We start from the raw sequence: 20895 nt of genomic DNA, 5'->3' as shown, positions 1-20895 counted from the left end.
AATGAAACTTTTAATTATTCACACAAAGCCTACACCAGTTGGACCTTTGGAGTCACATCTCTGGAGGTGGTAATCATGTGGGTCTATGTCTATATGCTGCTAATTGTCTAATAAGTGTTTATGGCATTTGAATGAATACCAATGCATGCAAACAAATTAGCTGTAATTTCCACAAAAGCAGGAGAAATTTGATAATAAGCGGTGACTCACAGAGGATTTTCTCCTCTTGTAATAGTCAGAAACACAAATGTCAAGAAAAAACAAAGCAAAGCCACATTTTTACCAAAATAAAAAGACATTAGGGATTAAAGGACTATTTGGGGGTTCAATACAAGTTATATTCTATGGACAGCATTTGTTACATAGTATTTATTACCACAAAAATGTATTTTGTCTTGTCCCTGCTTTTCTTTAAAAAACCACAAATCTGGGTTACATTGAGGCACTTACAATGGAAGTGATTGGGGCCAATCCGTAAAAAAAAAAAAAAAAGAAGAATATAGCCACAAGATGTAAACAATATGAATGTTAACATGATTTTAGTGTGATCAAATTGTGTAACCTTTGTAAAGTTATATCAAAATGTACAACTTTGTTGCCATGACAGTGTAACACGTATCCCCTGTAATCCCAGTGTCTGCATAGTCTGCTGCAAAAATGACCGTTTAAACAACTATGCAACTCAAATATAAACCAATCTTAACAGAAGAATTAATGTAAGTGCTTTTATAAAATTATAACCATTCTCTTCCATTGGAAGTGCCTCACTGTAACCTCCATTTTTTCTTTTTTAAGAAAGAGAGTGATGAGTTGAAGTTATTTTTGCCACAAATGCTTTCGTTTGAGTTGAACCAGATATTCAATACAAGTTAATATTCTTTTAAGGTTGTATCAATTTTTTTTTCAAAAATGTCTATAGTCCAAATCCTTATACCTGCACAAGTCACCTCCACAGTAAAGATGACACCATGACCCCAGGGCCAGTGTGAGATAATTTTGGACCACTTGATGGTGGCTCAAGGGCTGCGTATAAACTATACACGTGCTATTAGGCCTTGCAAACTTGAAGGGTTAGTTATCCAAAAATTATAAATTCCTGTGTGGAACACAAGGAGAAATGTAATTTTTTTGTGTGCTGTTCTTTCCCGTGCAATAAAAGTGAAGGGGACTGAAGCTTTCAGTCCCTAACATTCTGCCAAACATCTCCGTTCGTGTTCCACGGAAGAAAAAAAGAAAGTTATACAAGTTTGCAACTTGGGGTAATCAGTTACATCAACAAATTGAAGTGAAGTGAAGTGAATTGCACGTTTAAGTAAGAAGAACTGTCAGATTTTGATTTTGTACTAATGCGTGTTGACTGCTCTTATTAAACTCGCACTCGCATTTTGATGGCACATAAATTAAAATTTAACTCTTTGACTGAACTTCAAATTAACAAGCAATCTCAATTTAAATACTTCAGGTAAAGGAAACTAGCTAGAATTAGCTAGTACAGTGAATGCATGTTGAGTGGTAAATTTTTTTTTTTATCTCAAAACAATAAAACAATTCAGGTTACTTAAAAGGTGTCAGGTTTGTGAACTCAAAAGAGAGAGGAAGTTCTAAAATAAATTTAACAAATAACATTTTTCCAGCAAAATTATGTTTTTGAGCATATAGATATTAAAATGTTTTTTTTATTTGCAAATGTATTTTTCTGTCATATATAAACATATGTTGGATAAAATAGCTATTTATCATATTTATGGTAGGGTCAGTGAAAATTTTGGCAGGGCAGCAAATATCTGAACTACTGTTGCAACCCAGCCAGTAGAAAACCTTAGTGTTGAGCCTTGCAAATGGTTAATCGTATTAAAAAGCGAGAGGACTAATTTGACAGCAAAACACGAAACAAGCTCGTCAGATAAAGAAGGAACATACATTACTTTATGATTAGGTGGCGATAGGCCATAAACACACAATCTAAAAAAACAATCTTTACTCCGGAAGACTTTCTTGGCACTTTGCCTACAGAGCACTGGGTCGTTTCAGGTCAGGCCTGGCGCGTTGTTGTATAGGAAGTGCGGAGCATTCGACTCTCTGTATTTCACTTCCTTGTTTTTCACGTGTCAGACTCATATTTGAGAAATCAGACAGTGAGAAGACGGCAAAGCGGCAGAAGGTGGATGAGCACGTCACAATTTTATTCTTTTATAAATTTTTTTGTGTACAACAGCAAACACACACAGTTTGTGCATCAAAAATGCATGAGGAGTCACCATGCACACACACTGGGGATCAGTCTGAACAGGTCAGGATGTTTAACATGGGCTTTTGTTTCTTTTCTTCTTCCCTCCACATTTGTTTATAGTATTATTTGTGTTTAAGGATGGCATGATATTCTTTGATATTTGAAGGCCTATTTACGTATGAATTTTGCTTCTCGTGTTTCACATGCAAGCATTTGAATGGCTAAAAGATACTTTCGACTTGGTGTAAAGGCATATTAACAGATTTTTTTCCCCTTCGTTAATGTGCATCCTGTGTTCAATTTGTGTATTTGTTGCACGTTAAAAGGGTTCCCAAAAGCAGTTGCTCTACATTTAGTGAAGCCGCCTATTCAACTAGAAATGAATGCTCGCTAAATAAAAAAAATAATAAATAACGAAATAAATGATGAATGCCGCCAGGAGAGTGACACATATTTTGCCATCTCATTTGGCGACCGGTAAAAGTCTGTTGTTTAAGCTTGTCTAAGGAATGTCTGTATTACACAAAATCATGCTCAAAAAGAGAACGAAAAGACAAAAGTGATATTTTATTCATTAGGGCTGTCTGTCTTTGTGCGTTCACATGCAATCTGGTCTGCATTTATATGCTAACATAATTTAGTCCTCTAACCTAAGGCAGAGTTTACCATCCCCTCAACGGACCTCGGCCGAGTGTGTGTGCAGCTAGTGTTACTAATATCTCATCATGTGTGTGTGTGTGCGCGTGTGTGCGTGTGTGCTGTTGATTTCTCATTTACTAAGAAACTTGGGGAGCAATCTCAAAATGTGACATCTGCTGTTATTTGGGATAACTTTGGATATCTTTTTCTTGGTGTAAATGTCATCTCTCCTTAACAGCAAATATTTATATGATATGTTATCTGTGATATTTATTCTTGAATTTAATGAATGTTTTCCACAAATGGCAACAGCATTTCACATGTTACAGTTGATGTGCTGTGTTGGTGTTGTAATGCAAACCTGCCTGTAGGGTTCATGTAATTGGAGCAAAGGTAATTAAATCCTTAGATTGATTGATCGTTTAGCCGCTCTTTCATAGAGAAGATTTTAACGGCATATTATTGTCTAATTTGAAATTGCAAAATGTTGATTTTTTTTTACAGCACACTTTTGTGAGTAATTGTGCTGTAATCCAGGGATTGGTTATTAACCGGAGTACATGGTGTTGACTAGATTATCTAAAGCAAATAGCTGGATACGCTTTGAAAATGTTGGTTGAAAATGTTGTATATGAGTGTGGTTTTTCAACTGTTCAGGTGTTTTGGGTTAACCCTGTCAAAAAAGTAGTGGTTGAACAATATAACACTTTTTTTTTTTTTAATAGCCAATTCCGATAACTGTGACGATAATCGCTAATATACAGGAAATTATACAATTAAATGACAGCAAATATGATGCATTTCTAAATTTCACAATTTCTGAATTTAAATGAACATTTATTTTATACAATATTTATTCAAAATCACTATAAATATTTGAAAATTAGATAGGTCAAAAGTACTGGTACTTCTGTAACAAGTACTGGTGATTTAATGGTCTTCTTTGGTGATCTTTACTGACAAACCAATATTTGTAGATTTTTGAATGAATGTGTGGTCTGTTTTTGCCTTCAATGGGCGTCCAGTTTTTATGGGGTATTTCGCTAATTTCAATAGATTGTGGACTAGCAACCTCGCTCAGATTCGCATGTGGCAATTTGCAGTGTCCGTGTGTATGGTAAGGATATTTTGGGAAATTGACATTGGCTAAAACCTCCGAGCAAGGAAAAGTATGTCACATCAGTGATTCAGTGGGTGTCACAATTCTTGTCCTGTTCTGAATTATTCTGGTTCAGAATTGCTGCCAAAATAAAGACCAATACTGCCACTTTGATTTCTTGCCTTGTTACTTTTTTGGGGGTATTTCAACATACATAATTTAACTGAGGTTTTGACAGTCAAGAAAGACACAATCAGGCTATTAACACCTGTAAACAAACAGTATGGATGTCCGTGACATCAAAAAGCATATCGAATTTGGAGGAAATGAGGTCAGCATACCATTCAGCTTCATTAATATATTGATGTCCATTTTATACACTATAGTTTGTTTCCGTTATAAATAAATTCTCGGTGCTACCTCACTCTCTTATTGTTTCTGCCTCTGTGCCATTAAAGACCAGCCTCAGAGGCAAAGGACAATGCGTGAATGCCGAGCATTGTAAGTCACATTTGCATATTTGAGATTTATATTATTCAAATGCTTGACATCCCCTCTCCCTCCTTCGCTTTGCCCGACACCCCACCCTCACCTTTTTCTTGTCTTCTCTCTCCCTCTCTTTGCTGCACCCCCAATCCCTGATAAAAATTATTATTCCCAGTCACCGCACGGCATGCGTTATGAGATGGCCGCCTCATTAATAAGCGTCTCTGATTAACCTGAATTCAGCTCCGGTTCTTTCTTACTTTTTCGCTCTGTCTATCTGTCATCTGTGTTATTATTCCTCTCTTTCTTTGCAGTCGCCCTGTACTCTTTGTCATGCCAGCAGGGCAGATCCGTCTGGGTCCCTTCCAGACAAACTGACCTCTAGGGACGTATTGACAGTTAGCTTTACTGAGCGAACAGACATATAGAGCCACAATGATGGATACAGCACACACACAAACCAGTTTCCTGTTTTTTGTGGCCATGAAACTCAGAGATTCCCTTCTAAGATTTTTGGGAGAGGGAAAAGAAGAGGGGGAAAGGAAAATTACTTTTTTTTTTTTTTATTAAATTTTTTGTGAAAAAAGGGGGTTGGGAGGGATCTAATTAATTTTGAAGGATCATCGGCCCCTTTCGTCCAAGGCAGTGAGTGAGTGAGAGAGGGAGGGTGGGCAGGCAGGCAACAGAGGGGTGAGCGGGTGGGTGGAGCGAGACTGGGGAGAGAATAAGAGTGACGGGGGGGGGGCAGACTGATTAGAATTCTGGGCAGGTAGCAGGCGGCTGCTGTGCACCCACTGTGGGCCAGGCAGAGAGGAGGGGAACGCCCGCCCGCCTTCCGAAATGTGTATGTGTGTGTGTGTGTGTGTGACGATCTCGAGTTTCAGTGCTGGACGTACACCATACTTTTGTTACCAACTTTCACCCTAAATCACCCTGAATGGCTTGCGGTGTAGTATGCCACTATTCCAAACCTATGCATTCGTAATATTTACATTAACATTTATATATATTCATTAAGCTGGTGCTTTTATACAAAGCAGCTTACAAATTAGATTATTGCACATAGAACTATTTAGGAACATTTTCAAATATATTCACATTTTGAAGACATTATTTCAGGTGGTGAAAAAATCTACAAGACACCTGTCAAAGACCTCTGTTTAAGTCAACATCATCTACTACATCCACAAGAGAGGGGAATGAATCAGTGTAAACCAATCAGAACTGTGTTGTAGTGATTTTTGTTTTGTTTTTTAGACCCACTTTATATTAGGTGTCTTTAACCACCATGTTAAACTATGTAGTTACACTGAAAACCTTAGCCTTAACCCTAAACCTAATCCTACCACAATCCTTACACTAAACCCTAACACCGAATCTAAACCCTACCCCTTAACCTACCCGTACCTCAACCTCAGTAGCAACAAATGTTTTATCTTGTGAGAACTGTGCAGACAACATGTAGTTACACAATGAATACACTGTATTGTATGTATGTTAATTGAGTACATAGTAGTTAAAGACACCTTTTTTTATACAAAGCGACTGACAATGCATACAAGGTATTCCCTGGGAATCAAACCCATGAACTTGACGTTGCAAGTGCCATGCTCAACCAGTTGAGCTACAGGAACCTTTATTATTGCTTTTAACAAATGTGCATAAAATTATATAGCCAAAAGATTTAGCCAGTTCATATTCTCAAATATTTAGTAAAATGAGTCAAATAATTCTGTAGACGCTTCTATGTTAAATTAGTGTTGCTCAGTAGCCGATACTAGTGTACATAGTACTACCGAGAACTCAAGCTTCAGAATACTGGTGTTACCACAGTGTTTGCCATTAAATACCATAGAATGTACATACCTTATGTAGCGCACGTGGATACTGTAAAAGAGCAAGGCATGGTCAAGACACAACCGCCAAAGACTTCACTCTGGGGGCCATTCACTCTGAACACGTCCATTTTTTCTATGTTAATATTGGCTAGATGAATGACTTGGACCGGTGCATTGTATCTTGCTGTTTTGTCAGTTTCTCTTGCAGTAACGATGCATCTTTTTAGACGCTGTGTCAATTTAAAAGAAAATTCCACTTGCGTTCTATTCACTGAACTGAGTCTGTTTTAGCCCAATAATGTAAATCACCATCAGCACTGGACACACATTCAAAATTGTATTTCTCATTTTAGCATTCAAATGTGCATTTTTATCTTAAAATCAATGATTATTTGAATTTCACATTTTTATTTGACAGCTTTAAGGAAGACCACAATACAAGTACCGCTACCATACTAATTTTGGTATATTAACAGTGTTGTAAAATGCTAGATCTGAAGGGAAGTGTAGAAAAGCTGTTATTATTATTATTATTATTATTATTGCATTAAGCTAGTTGGCTAGTTTGTTTGTCATGTGTTCCCAGAAAATGGGTCTTCAGCCATGATTGTAATGGATTCCACTATTCAGGTTGTGCCATCTGTTATAAGATAAGCTACAAAACTATTCCTAGTTCAACAGTGTGTCATCGGTTGGGCTGGGTTTTGATACAGATTTCCTGAACTGATTGGAGTCAGATCCAGAAGCTCTGAATGCAATACTTGTCTGATTCATTTGGGCATTGTAACACAGTTCAGTTGAAAGGAGGAGGCGAGAACCGGCTTGATAATATAAATAATAAACTTTACCAAAAGAGAATCACTTATCACAAATGTGTAAAAATATATGTGGTCTTTGTGTCTTTAAGCATACATAATGAGCTCTTAAACAAATTGCCCTTTCACAGTAGCCATGATTGAGGATCATTAACCATTAATAACATCATAAGAACTTATAAATATGATTACCATTTTATATGATAAAAGTTATGTATCTCTCAAATGCTTTTATAATTTTAATAAAATCCATACAGTATGTTCAAACTAAACCCTTTTAGTAAATGTGTGTTGCTAAAACTGTCATTTGGAAAAGTTGTGTACATGTTTCTTGCAATATATGTTGCATTAATCTATTAACTTCTCGCTCCATCAGTCAAATACATTTACTCTAGGATAATATTATTCTCAGTTCTTGGCATATTTCACGTCCGAGTCCAACCAGCTGCTGTCTTGAGACGCGCACCGGCCACATACTGAATCAGTGTTTAATTGAGAACCTCTGCAGTCGGATAAGTCTGAATCGCTAATTAATCATTTAGGCTGTCAGTCTCAAGTTCACTAAAAAGAATAGTCTCAAAAGGATGAGTCTGCATTTTTTTTTAGTTTTTTTTTTATGGATTACAAAGTGAGATATGCTTTAAAATGTAGTGGAGTAAAAATAAGTTTCCCAGTATGAAAATACTCTTAAAGATAGATTAACATATTTACATATATGTACAATAACAACGTAAAAAATACTTTCTTACCATCCACCACTGATAATAATAAATGACAATACTGTAAGTAAATTGTACATTGTACCAGCATTTTTTATGTAATTTACCTCATTTGCAGTGCTAGGATGAGTAGTTCATCCCACATAAAAAAAATATATATAAATACATTTACACAGTCAGTCTTTGTCCTTTTTTTTTAAATTTTCAAATACACTTTTGCTTAAAATCAAAGTTTGTAATGTTGTGATTCATCTCGGAGCTGGTGGGTTTGGTTCAAGGCTTAGAACTCTTTTATTTAAATTCCTGTGGAGAAAATCAATGGGAAAACCAAGGCCACTGAAAAAGTGGGCGTCACTGTTGCACTCTGACTCTGTAGTGCGTTGTGTGGAGTGAATGTAAAAAAATATGTATGTATGAATGAATGAAACGTATGAAATATTTGAGAGGCTAATGGAGTGTTTTGTAAAGCTTTTATGTCTGTTACATCTAATGTACCCTAAAAAGCTTTTGAAAGGTCTTCAAACTACGCACCCAAACTACGCAAGTCTCGCGGCTGGCATGTGTTTATCAGGAAACGTTTACCTCCTCTGCCTGTATCAATATGCATGATACAGGCATTGTCTATACCATGTAGCGCGACAGACAGTACAGACAAAGCACCTTTTTTTTTTAAATCGAGCACGTGGCTTTGATCATGGTCTCTGTTCTCTGCCACTTATATTCATATGCATATTTTCTGTCTGTGTGGATGGTGATCAAACAGATCCGTATGCAATATGTGCAGTACAGTATGCATCTCAGACTACATTAACATTAATTCCTCACCTTTAGGGGTTCTGCTCTTAATTAATATAATGAATATACTGATGGTAATCATTTGAATAACAAAGTTCGTTTCTGCTAATAAATGACACCTTGAATCATCCGGCTTGTGGAGGAGAGATATATTATTACTTCTAAGGTATCATAAAACACTGAAACCGACTCAAAAATTCCATAGACTTGCACTGAAAGAGGAATCAGAACCATATCTACAGACTTGATGTGGTGTCTTTTGACTAAGGCCAGGAAACGACCAAGGGATGTGTGGGAGATTTTACCGCAATCCGGGAGGCGGAAGAACGAATCTCAGTTGCCTCTGCGTCTGACAGCCAATCCGCACATCTTAACATGTGGCTTGAGCATGTTGAAACGGAGACCTAGCACATGGGGAGGAAGCCCACTGAGAGCGAGAACCACATTATAGCGACCACGAGGAGGTTACCCTATGTGACTCTACCCACCTTAGCAACCGGGCCAATTGGTTGCTTAGGAAGCCTGACTGGAGTAACTCAGCACACCCTGGATTCAAACTTGTGACTATTATTCAAGCTTAAAGTACCACCTTCATATTTTTGCAAGTAGCAGTCAGCAGGGGGCAAGTGCAACTTCTGCTCTACAGGTACACTTATCGAAAGCAGGCAGCAAAAAACGAGGAACCTCATACAGCAGGACATGTTTTTGCATTCAAAAGACAGCTGGGCTGTTTCACACCTCAGGATAAGATGTTGGTTTTATGGCCCAGTGTATTGTTGTCACGGTAACAAAATTTCAATTTCAATACCAATTTCGATACCACAGCAAAAATATGCTAATATTATAATGTGCTATTTAACACTGATTATTTTTTATTATTTAATAATTATTTTAATAATTATAGGTTAATAATAATTATTAGTAATGAAGTTTAATTTCAGTTTCATCATCAAAATGGTGTCTAATTAATACATTCTTAAAACTTTTAACAAGTGAAAATATAACTTTTAACATGACATTGCATTTTTCTTTTGGCGAAACTTTTATTCAACAGTTGTCTTGCTTGTGATATTTTGATTAATTATTATTATTATTTTTAAAGTGAATATTGCATTTTACTATACAGTTGTAATATATTTTTCTTCAATTTCAGGTATCTAGATTTTATTTTGAATCTTGCTTTTATTATAATGTGTGTTTTTTGCCAGAAGCTTCACTTTTCCGGATAAACAGTTCACGTCACGGCGCAGAATGATCATTGAAGCCTTTTAAGTCACTTCTGAAATCTCATCTGTTTAACTGGCCTTTGAGTCTGACAAATTAAATGTAGGACACAGTTTGTAGTATTTGTATTTTAGAGTACTGGTGTTTGTGTATGTGGTAATTTTGAAATGTTTTAAATTGTATTACTGTGAAGTCAGCTCAGTTGATTTAAATGTAATATAAATAAAGTTGAGCTAAGATTAAAGTGCAAATGCTGTGATTTTAATTATATAAATATATATTTTAAATGTGTTGCGTGGTTCACAGTAGTTTAGTGCTCTGCTCTGTCATCTCATACAGTGTGAATGATTCTCAATGTCTGTTAAGTTTCTAGTGGATGAGCGGGACCGATTTATTTAAAGTTTGCTTAACCACAGTAAGACTGCAGCCTTTAGCGGTTTAATAAATCAAACGTCATGATTTTAATTTGATTAACTAGATTTCCAGATTTCGGTACCAGTGTAAAGCAGTCAGTGGAAAGGAGGAGGCGAGAACTGGCTTGACAATATAAATAATAGTTTAATTATATACTTAAAAGACAACAAACACACATATGACGGATTGTGCGGTAGATCTCTCTCTACCGCACAATCCTTCGCAGTCAGCCTTTATCCCTCTCGGAGGCTTGATTATCCTGATAAGGGACCGGGTGTGTATGATCACAACCCGGCTACGCCCTCCGCCCTGCCACACATATACACAGGGCCGCCGCTGGCCAAATTGATGCCCTACGCAGAGTTCCAGGTGGACCGCGTGAAGCGATCGTCTGTGTTCCACAACTGCTTTCGGGTCCTTGAATAACATATAACGTGCGAGTAAGGGCAGCTGGTGGACTTTCTGGTGCCCTCCTAGGGTAAGATAGTGTCCTAGGCAGACTACGTAGTATGTGTGTAGGGAGCGGTGGTACTGCATATACAGTATGTGTACAATTATGTTACTTTTTTATATCAGTAAAAGCCATACATGATCATACATATTACATGTGTTTTACATATATTGTGATATATCAGAATTATGTATGAGTTTTTCATAAAAACTATGACAGCATCAAATGGAACGAATCGGTTACCTTACGTAACCTCGGTTCTCTCTAGAAGAGGGAACGAGTATTGCGTAAGCTAGCATACGCTACGGGAAAGATTCATCTTTTCTGAGATATTGAAGCCAAAAAATTATCCTTAATTTTGTATCCATTGTCAACGCAGTGCAGCAACTGCATACCTTGAGCGGGCTAGCTAGCGAGCTCATAGGTAGCTCTGCGGCAACTGCTGCAGCCTATAGACGAACTTGAGTGAACTTGCGTCCAATGACAGGTGCCCGCGCCGTCACTGTATCAAAGCCCGCCAAAATGGGCGTGGCTAGAGTGCATATAAGCGGAAGTTTCGTAGGCTGGAACCCTGGTTTTCATTGAATGAAGCGAAAATCGCCGTGGGCGCAAGCACGGCCGGCTCACGCAATACTCGTTCCTCTTCTAGAGAGAACCAAGGTTACGTAAGGTAACCGATTCGTTCTCTTACGAGAGGTTCTCTCGTATTGCGTAAGCTAGCTTACGCTCACGGAACCCATTGTCAACGCCGTGCGCGCCAAGCATCCACTGCATGAGCCCCGGGGTGGGGGACCCGGGGAGCCCTTGTGAGTGGGGGAATAATATTTGGCCGGCAAGAGTGCGGGCCAGTGTGTGTGTAATACATAAGCACATAGTGGGAAGGGAACGACAGAGCGGCGGTGCCGGTCTGTGTGGAATGTGTCCCATCAGTGCAGCTCACCAGGGGAGCTGTAGCGTATTAAACCGCTAGTAGTTTCGCCTGCAGGGCGGGCACTTCCAGATTGTAAAATCTGACAAAGGTGGAGGGGGAAGCCCAGCCCGCTGCCACACATATGTCATGAATGGAAATCCCGCTGGACCATGCCCACGAGGCGGCCATGCCTCTAGTGGAGTGAGCCCTAATGCCTAACGGGCATGGTAGGTCTGTTGACGCGTACGCGGCAGCAATAGCGTCCACTATCCACCTAGACAGTGTCTGTTTCGAGGCGGCGAAACCCTTGGTGCGCCCTCCGAACGAAACGAAAAGCTGCTCAGAGCGTCTGAAAGAGGCGGAGCGCGCAGTATACAATCTCAGTGCCCTGACTTGGCAAAGGAGATTGGCGTCGCGTTCGCTATCGGATGCTGGCAGCGCCGATAGGGAAATGATTTGTGCTCTGAAAGGAGTACCAATCACCTTGGGGACATAGACGTGTCTAGGCTTTAAAATGACCTTGGAGTCACTTGGTCCAAACTCAAGACACGCAGCGCTGACAGACAGCGCGTGAAGGTCTCCCACACGTTTAACTGATGACAGGGCAGTCAGAAGAACAGTTTTGAGTGAAAGGTATTTCAAATCCACGGATTGAAGCGGTTCGAAAGAGGGGGCTTTCATAGCTTCGAGAACTACGGAAAGATCCCAGATAGGAACCGATGGGGGGCGCGGGGGGTTCATCCTTCTAGCTCCCCTGAGGAAGCGGATGACCAGCTCGTTTTTTCCCAGTGACTGACCCTGCAGGGGTTCAGCGAACGCCGCGACGGCCGCCACGTACACTTTGAGCGTGGATGGGGATCTGCCCTTATCCAGCAGCTTTTGTAAAAACACGAGCAGCGACAACACCCCACATGTCCGTGGGTCCAGGTCTCTGTCGGTGCACCATTTTGAAAACACAGACCATTTGGACGCATAGAGCCTTCTCGTGGAAGGGGCTCTAGCATGTATGATAGTGTTTATTACTCATTCTGGCAAAGCGACGGGTAGTCGTTGATCACCCACGCGTGCAGCGCCCAGTGCTCTGATGCCAGATCGTGCCGCGAGCTTGAGAGAGGAGATCTGCTCTCACTGGAATGGGCCACGGGGCTGTCAGTGACAGCTGCGTAAGCTCTGGGAACCATGTCTGATTCTCCCAGCGCGGGGCTATGAGGAGCACCGAGTGACGCGTTTCCCTGATCCTCTGCATTACCTGTGGCAATAGCGAGACGGGAGGGAAGGCGTAAAGCGGGCGGTTGGGCCAGTCCTGGGCCAGCACGTCCTATCTTTTCGAGAAAAATACTGGGCAGTGAGAGTTCTCTTTGGACGCAAAGAGGTCTATCTCTGCTCTGCCGAATATGCTCCATAACTTCTGGACTGTTTGAGCGTGCAGGGACCATTCCCCTGGGGAAATATTGTCTCTGGACAGTCTGTCTGGGCCATCGCTCAGGTGGCCTGGCACGTGCGTCGCCCTCAGCGAGCGCAGGTGGCACTGGGACCAACTCGGTATGCGTTTCGTCAGATGGAAGAGGTTCCTGGATCTGACACCGCCCTGACGGTTTAGATAGGATACCACAGATCTGTTGTCCGAACGGACCAGGACGTGGTGACCCTGAATGACCGGGAGGAAGCGCACGTGCGCGTACTCGACCGCTATCATTTCCAGACAATTTATGTGAAGGAGCTTTTCCTGAACTGACCATAGGCCAAAAACCGGAGAGCCCTCGCAGACCGCGCCCCAACCCGTGTTGGACGCGTCTGTCGAGATGACTTTTCGGCGAGATACAGCTCCCATCGTCACTCCCCGCTGATACCATTCGGCCACTGTCCAGGGCTGCAGAGCTGAGATACAGGTCTGAGTCACTCTGATCGGCTGGCGGCCCGTGGCCCAAGCCCGGCGAAACTCCCGGGTGTTTAGCCAATGCTGAAGCGGGCGCATGCTCAGTAAACCCAGCTGAAGTACTGCTGCGGCTGAGGCCATGTAACCTAGCATTCTCTGAAATTTTTTCAGAGGTGTGAGGCTGTTCATCTGAAAGGACGCGGCTAGTCGCTGAACACGGCGCGCGCGCTGTGTAGATAAGCGAGCCGTCATTGCCGCGGAGTCTAGTTCTATTCCAAGGAAGGAAATTGCCTGACTGGGCTGTAGTGAGCTCTTGGTCCAATTGACTGCAAGACCCAAACTGTTCAGATGACTGAGGAGAACTGTCCTGTGAGACAGAAGCTCCGTATGTGACTGTGCCAAAATCAGCCAATCGTCCAAATAGTTCAGAATTCGCAAGCCCTGACTCCGCAGGGGTGCGAGCGCCGCATCCATGGACTTCGTGAAAGTACGGGGTGCTAAAGACAGGCCGAACGGAAGGACGGTGTATTGATAAACCTGGCCGTCGAAGGCGAATCTCAAGAATGGCCTGTGACGGGGATTTATCTGAATCTGAAAGTAGGCATCTTTCAGATCGAGAGAAATAAACCAGTCCCCCTGGCGCACATGCTTTTTACATGGCTGTAAAACCTCGACTCGCTCAGAGAAGGTGGCACTCTCTCTATGGCCCTTTTGCACAGAAGGTTTGCTATTTCTGAACGAAGCATGCAGGCTGCTTCCGTGTTCACAGTAGTTTCGAGCCAGCTCTGAAGCGGGAGGGCGGCGATCGAACTGTAGCAAATAGCCCTGTTTTATTGTGCTTAACACCCATTTGGATATCCCTGGGATAGCTTTCCACGCTTTGAAGCGTAACGCTAGAGGGTGAATGGCCAAGTCGCCCTGATTGCCGCACACATCGAGCTGAACAGAATGTGTGAGCCGCTTACTGTGCTTATGCATGACTGCTCGCAGACAGCAGGGACAGGCTGTTCTGTGAGTGACTTCCCGATTGAGGTGAATGGGGAAAGAGTCACATCTGTGAAGTGATGCGCGAGCATAGTCACGGGCATGGGACTTACATACAGAGAGGTGTTTGCTGGCCGTGTGACAGAGCGGGCAGAGAAGGGGCGCACGCACGGATTCGGTGGGCGCGTTTATTGACTCTAACACTCGAGCTGGCTGTGCCTGCTTTATGTGTGTGGGCTCTGATAGGGACACGGGAAGTGTAATGCTTGTGTGTAGGGGTGAACACTGGGTTGTGGGCACATTTTCTACACATAAGGCATGTTTGCTTTTTACAAGATTTCTTTGGGTCGCCGTGAAAACGGCATTTGAGTGCAGGCAAGCGGGCAGTATCACCGGCTTGTTGGCTGCTGAATCCACCACTGCAGTAGCCTGAGAGAAGGGGACTGACAGGGGGCGAAGCTTTGATGGTGGTCCGGCCGCGGCGGGACTGAGCCGTCGTTTCCTTAACAAAGCTAGGAGGACTTCGGTTGCTCAGGTTTCAGCGCAATCTTAGGCCGAGGCCCTGTTGACGCTGAGAAGTCTGGCTTTGCTGAGCTGGGCGCTGTGAAGAGGCTCGTGCAGGAGGCTGGTCACGTGGGCGGACTGCAGAGGAGCTAGCGCGACGAGGCAGGAAGAGATTCATGGCTTGGGCGGCTTTCTGGACTTCCGAGAAACGGTCAACAATGCCACTCACCGCGGAACCGAAGAGACCGGACGGAGAGAGCGGCGCGTTGAGGAACGTGGAGCGCTCAGCTTCTCCCATATCGGCTAGCGTTAGCCATAGGTGTCTCTCGGTCACAGTCAGCGCGGCCATGCTCTTCCCTAGGGCTTGAGCTGCAGCTTTGGTGGTGCAAAGGGCGAGATCCGTCGCTCTCCTTAGATCTGAAACAGCCTCTGGGTGCCTGCCTTTCTCATCCCATTCTCGGAGAAGGTCCGCTTGGAGGATCTGTAAAACGGCCATGGATTGCAGAGCAGATGCGGCTTGGCCGGCGGCGGCATAGGCGCGGCCAACACAGGCGGAAGTAGTTCTGCAGGCCTTAGACCGCCATCTCGCGGAGGGCGGGCAAAGGTGTGCTGCTACCGAATCCTCAACCAGGGGAATGGAAGAGTAGCCCCTCTCGGTGGCGCCGTCCACCGAAGCAAGAGAGGTGGAGACATGGGATCGGTTCCTGGCCGAGAGAGGCGCGTTCCACGATTTAGAGAGCTCGGCATGGAGTTCCGGCAGGAAGGGAGCGGCCCGGGCCGCGTGGCGACGGCTCTGAAGAAAGCAGCCGTCGAGTCTGTTGGGAGCCTGCTCAGAGGGCGGTGACCACTCGAGCCCGAGGCGGCCGACGGCCTGTGTGAGGAGGCGCGTTAGTTCTTCCTCGACTCCGGCGCGGGTCCTGCTGGATTCCTGGGCCGAGGAGGAGGCTTGGGAGCCTGACCACTCCTCGCTGTCCGAAGCCATGATGGAACAGCAGCCCTTATCCTCCGCCTCGTCATCCGAGATGGCAACAGTGCGGCCGCTCGGCGGCAACTGCGCGTCCCGGGGGGGCAGGGAGGGTGAAAGCGAGGCTCAAGGGAGAGGCTCCGGCGAGGTAGTTGCTTCTAACACCGATTCCGGCAGCCTTTGGGAGCGGCGCTTCTTTCTGCACGGCGAACGAAGGCGCTGGCGGCTTCGGTTTTGAGTGCTTCGAGTCGAGCCCGCAGGGTCAACATCGAAGCTCCTCGCAGAGGTCGCATCCGCCGTCAGCGAGGGCGAGCTCTGCATGTTCCAGTCCCAGGCAGAGAGCGCAGATGAGGTGGCGGTCTCCGGCGCTGAGAGGGGCGCGGCATGAGGCGCAGGTGGTGCGAGGCATCTTTAAAAAGACGCTCGTTGCTCTTTTTGTGAAGTTCGCTGAGGAACTAGCTTGCTCTAAAAAGGATACTTCGCCGGATGGCGTAGCTCGCAGGACGGCTGAAGGTGGCGAAGACGGCCGGCTTCTTCGAGCGCTGTCCAAGCTTGCTAGATGCCCCTCGAACGGCGACGCGGCTTCTGCAGTTCAGAGATGCGAAGAGCTTCGCTGAATAGATGAAAATCAGGGTTCCAGCCTACGAACTTACGCTTATATGCACTCTAGCCACGCCCATTTTGGCGGGCTTTGATACAGTGACGGCACGGGCACCTGTCATTGGACGCAAGTTCACTCAAGTTTGTCTATAGGCTGCAGCATTTGCCGCAGAGCAACCTATGAGCTCGCTAGCTAGCCCGCTCAAGGTATGCAGTTGCTGCACTGCGTTGACAATGGATACAAAATTAAGGATAATTTTTTGGCTTCAATATCTCATAAAAGATTAATCTTTCCCGTAGCGTACGCTAGCTTACGCAATACGAGAAAACCTCTCGTAAGAGAACTGAAATATGAATTTACATTGGACTTTAAAAAAAATACTAAATAACCCTGAGATGGCACTCTGCCTCCTTATTTCAAAATTACACCACTGACGCATATGCACATGAAGGAAAAAACAATAGCACTGACGGAATTCAAAAACACATTCTGTGAGAACAGCTCTTTGGTCTACATTGGACAGATTGACACACAAGCATATATTGATATGTGATAAATGCAATTAATTACATTAAAACTTTTGATTTCGATTGACAGCCCATTTTTTTTTCTTTTATTGGCTGTTAAACAGTTTGCACAGTAAAAAACCTCTTAGAAAAGTGCCATCTTTAAATTCATCCTTTTTTAAAGCACAGCAGCTAAAGCCATATACATTTAGACTGACGTCTTTTGATGCTGTCACTGTGTTTTTTTTTTTGTCCCCACCTCAAGCTTTGCATTTTTAAGATGGGGCGTCAAGTTAAAAATAGTACAACTTTTTTTTTAAATGCATCTTCAAACTAATTCATTCTGTTACATTTTGTTGCACTCTGTCTAGTAGTTTTTCAATGCACTGTATACAGTACTTCTATATCTGTATATAATATTTTTTAAGGCTAAATAGGGAACTAGCCATTCAAACAGCCCAATGACTAGTCGATTTTTTTGAAATATCTACTTTTACTCATCTCTACAAGCTAATACCCAGAACCCCATAGCAATACCCTAGAAACCACTCTGGGCACCTTAGCAATTGATTGGCAAATACTAGGAAATGCAAATGTCACATTCAAACGTAAACTCTTTTAACTAGGGGACAGCTGTAGCTACATTAATATCAGGCTTTACTGTACCTTGCTTTCAGTTTGTCTATCAAATTAGTGTCTTTTAAAATCAGCATCTGGTTCATATGATGGCGGATGAATTTGGGTCACTGTCATATTATCAATCAATTGGACAGCTTGTCTAATTTACTTAAAGAGTGGTCTGTTCAAAATATTTTGTTTTTTCCAACTGGATTTGTTTTATAACCCAGATTTTATATTAGACATTAAGTGGCGGCCCAACTCAGTGCCAAAATTGTTTATCATACAAACGTAAAAACATATTTAATCAAGTCTGGATCATATTTTATATGGTCATATTTTAGATTATATACCCAACCCTTGTGTAGTTTTGTACAGGGTTTACGCAACCTGTCCATGATTCAATGTGTTGCCTCTACTAAGTTGCAGGTAGCGTACAGTTTGTTTAGATGTACATCCTTTGACTTCAATAACAAATGTATATGGGACATTTTCTCCTCACTATTAAAGGCTGATAAGCCTATTTATTTTGCTATTTACCATGCACAATTATATGGTTGGCTGTATTTTATTATGTTAGCATTGAAGAGCACTGTCATCGACTGATTTCCTGTTGTTATAGTGACGCTTATCTACTATCTGCATTGCGATATTTTGTAAGTTCAGCAGTATCGTATCATGTATAAAATGTCAAGTCATAGTCATCCATAACACTGACATTTTGCCTGCATAATGCAACACAAATTGTACATAAACCATTCATAATATTCCAAGACTAAAATGGCACATTAACTGGGATTTTGAGTGAGAAGGGGGCTGAAGATTTTGTGCTTATGCATTATGAAGGGATACAGACTGTGTACAGTGCTCTTTTGTATTTGGTTTGAGAAATGGACATTGATATGAACTTTTTTCAACATCAAGAATTTAGGTTGAAATATGTAGATTTGTGTAATATTTGGACATATGTTTTAGGTTCTGTAACTGGTCACCATAATTTCTTTTAAGCATTTTACCAAATGTAATCATTAACGTTTTGTTATCACTAGTTCATTTGAATGGACCGTTGGTGTGACAAATGAATTTTTAGAAGAACAAATATTTCATATAGTCTCTAAATCACAATACGGTAATGAAAACTGCATACACAAAAGTATTATTTGCAAATTATGCTGTTTAATATAGTTTTTAATGGAATAGAGCATGTGCACCACAGGATGTTATTTTGACACAATTTTCCCAACAGTTAAACTTCATCCACACAAATATCTAAAGCTTAAACTTATTTCATACTTACTAAAAAGAATAGTTAATCAAAAAATGGAAATTCTGTCATCATTTAGTAACCGTCATGTTGTGCCAAACCTTTATTACTACTTTAGTCTGTGGAACACAAAAGGTGAATTTTATCCTGACTGCTCTTTTCCATATAATGAAAGTAAAAGGGGACTACAATGGTCAAACAAAAAATAAAAAATAAACTAAACTAAACAAAAGCATAAAAGTATTATAAATATAATATTGCCATATTTGATTTTGAAGCTACAGCCAAGAGGAAGAACAGCAAGGGCTGCACAATTAATCAAAATAAAATTGAAATCACGACAATGACTTCAGGCGATTATTAAACCGCAAAGGGCTGCAGTTTAATTCAATAAATAAAAAATCTGCTCATGCTGCTCGCTTCAAAAGTTTACGTGCTTGAGCTTGATTTATTTTCTCCACAACTTCATCTCATGCTCAGAGTAACAGATGCGATCCGAGTTCAGTTCCGTTTGCTTACATTTGCTGACAGCGTTATATTTAAAGCACTCCAGATTAACTTCAATATCACTTTGATTAATTCCAAATATGTTCGGCCGCTTTTAGAATATATAAATACAAATAGTACATCCCATGGAACCGGGTATTTGTGGATAGAGGAGGAGATGTTAAAATGAGCAGCACATTATACAGCTGTTGTGAATGTGCAGATGTCATCAAAATTAAAGCTTAACAGCTTAAACTCATTGTTCCCCTTCTGTCGCTCTCTCCACGTTGTGTCGGAGAAGCGACACTAGGGTTCTCTCTTGAGCCACCGAATATACCTCTGATCTATGAAAAAAGGCCAATGAGAAGTTGGCAGTCAGTATTTGCATACCCCGCCCCTGGACATACGGGTATAAAGGCGAGGCAAATACTAGAGTTCATTCAGAAATTTTCTTCGGAGCCGATGGTCTTGTATGCTGTCTGCTACGAGTTACACACACCTGTGTATTCCTCTGACGATCTGCATGCTGTTGGATTTGATGGCGCATAACAGCGGCTTTCTCCTATCCTGTGCACGGCTGTGCATTGTTGCCCCTGGACAGCGCAGATAAAAACTCGAAGGAGTTTCTTAAAAGAGTGATTTTATTTAAAAGAGTAATTTCCTCTAAAAGAGCAAACACAGCGAGCATGAACGTCCTTTTCAGGACGCGTCTTTATAAAGATGCCATTCCGCCACTGTGTAGTTCCTGGATGCGGTAGAGTGCTCTCCGTTTCAGACGGCCACAGGCGTGGTCTCGTGCGTTTGTGGATGGTTCATGTTCTCACTGTGAGAGCATGACCGTGACAACGTTGCGGTCGCGACTTGTTTTCAACCGAGAACAAGCCACTCCAGCCGCACTTCTTCCCACGGGATTGAGGACGGTGTGAGTGGCGCTCGAGGTGATTTGGGGGCGGCAGCGGGTGCGGCTCCGTCGGGTACCAGAGACCCGCAGACCACCCGTTCCCCAGCACGCTCGTTAACTCCCGTCCGGGCACGAGGCAACAGCGGCTCTCCTCACAGCCAGCCTGCCTATCCTCTAGAGCTCGAAACGGATGAGCTCGCCGCTGCATTGGAGAGCGCGGCATCTGACGCGGATGACTCCCCTGGGCTGCCGCCTTCGGGCCAGCACCCCCAAGCTGAGGCTGACGCTCAGATGTCCGACATGCTTTCCCGGGCCGCCGCCAGCGTGGGCTTGGATTGGAACTCTCCATCCTCCCCACAGCCATCGCGGTTGGATGACTGGTTCCTGGGGTCTGGGCCCACGGCCACGCCCCCCCCCAGTCCCGTTGTTCCCGGAAGTGCACGATGAGCTGACGTCGCTGTGGAGAGCGCCTTTCATCTCTCGCAAAGCCACTCGCTCATCCGCTCTCGCTACCCTCGACGGCGGAGCAGTCCACGGATACACGGCGATTCCCCCGGTGGATAGGGCTGTT

The 20895-nt window shown here is 42.9% G+C and overlaps 1 protein-coding gene across 4 annotated transcripts in view; it reads left to right on the top strand.

Moving 5' to 3' along the window:
• The window catches only part of zbtb20 (zinc finger and BTB domain containing 20), a 114775-nt gene that overhangs the window by 29124 nt on the left and 64756 nt on the right, over positions 1–20895 (top strand). Inside the window, exon 1 of one of the 4 annotated variants that reach the window (XM_052109726.1) lies at positions 2143–2290. The exons of the other annotated variants lie outside the window; for them this stretch is intronic. The gene's annotated coding sequence lies outside the window, so the exon portion shown is untranslated. Of the gene's footprint in view, positions 1–2142; positions 2291–20895 lie in introns of those variants that run through there. 4 annotated transcript variants of the gene reach the window in all.

The sequence above is a fragment of the Xyrauchen texanus genome, chromosome 3 (assembly GCF_025860055.1).
Source record: "Xyrauchen texanus isolate HMW12.3.18 chromosome 3, RBS_HiC_50CHRs, whole genome shotgun sequence".
Taxonomy (NCBI): domain Eukaryota; kingdom Metazoa; phylum Chordata; class Actinopteri; order Cypriniformes; family Catostomidae; genus Xyrauchen; species Xyrauchen texanus.
This window is presented reverse-complemented; position numbering and strand designations above follow the sequence as displayed.